This window comes from Artibeus jamaicensis, unplaced genomic scaffold (assembly GCF_021234435.1).
Source record: "Artibeus jamaicensis isolate MK-2021 breed Jamaican fruit bat unplaced genomic scaffold, CSHL_Jam_final contig_519, whole genome shotgun sequence".
NCBI classification, from domain to species: domain Eukaryota; kingdom Metazoa; phylum Chordata; class Mammalia; order Chiroptera; family Phyllostomidae; genus Artibeus; species Artibeus jamaicensis.
The window spans coordinates 32606312-32607010 of NW_026521871.1; the positions used below are offsets into that span (position 1 = coordinate 32606312).

At 46.5% G+C, this 699-nt stretch overlaps 1 non-coding gene across 1 annotated transcript; it reads left to right on the top strand.

Moving 5' to 3' along the window:
- The first annotated feature begins 338 nt into the window (after nucleotides 1-338).
- LOC119038697 (U6 spliceosomal RNA) lies at nucleotides 339-445 on the top strand. Its single transcript, XR_005080462.2, has one exon. It is a non-coding gene; the product is annotated as a U6 spliceosomal RNA (small nuclear RNA).
- The last annotated feature ends 254 nt before the right edge of the window (nucleotides 446-699 follow it).

Here is a 699-nt window from a genome sequence, read left to right on the forward strand (position 1 = left end):
CTGCAAGAATGCCAGAGTGGTGGACAAGGACGGGGGAGGGGCCACAGAGCATGGGAGGGGTCACATTGCTCCAGGGCTTCTAGGCCAAATAAGGAGCTTTGCTTTTTTCCCCTTAGGGCAGAGTCATTGAAAGCGTGGAAGTCAAGAAGTGACACAATCTGATTTATAATTGTAAAAAGTCCCTCTGGCAGCCTTGTGGAGAATGGGTTAGAAAGAAGCAAGCATGGGCGGGGGGACAGTGACGGTCAGGGGAGTCCGGAGGAGAGATGAAGGAAGCCTCAACCAGAATCATGGCCGTGGAGGTGGCGCCAAAGGAACGAGTTAGAAACATCACTGGAGTGCTCGCTTCAGCAGCACATACACTAAAAGTGGAACGATACAGAGAAGATTAGCATGGCCCCTGCGCAAGGATGACACGCAAATTCGTGAAGTGTTCCATATTTTTTGGGAGAAATAGACAAAAAAACCTGTACTTGAAAAATAACTAAATAAAATTTAAAAAATAAATAAATAGAAAAAAAAGAAACATCATTGGAAAGTAGGTGGTGTACAACTTAGTGTTCACTTCAAGGTGACAGATGCGTAAGAGGGAGCTACGGAGGGAGACTCCTGGTTTTAGAAATCCAGTGGGTGTGATGACAGGAAGGAATGTGTGCTACTCATGTCATCGCTGCCCTTACAGGATGCCTACAGCATGAG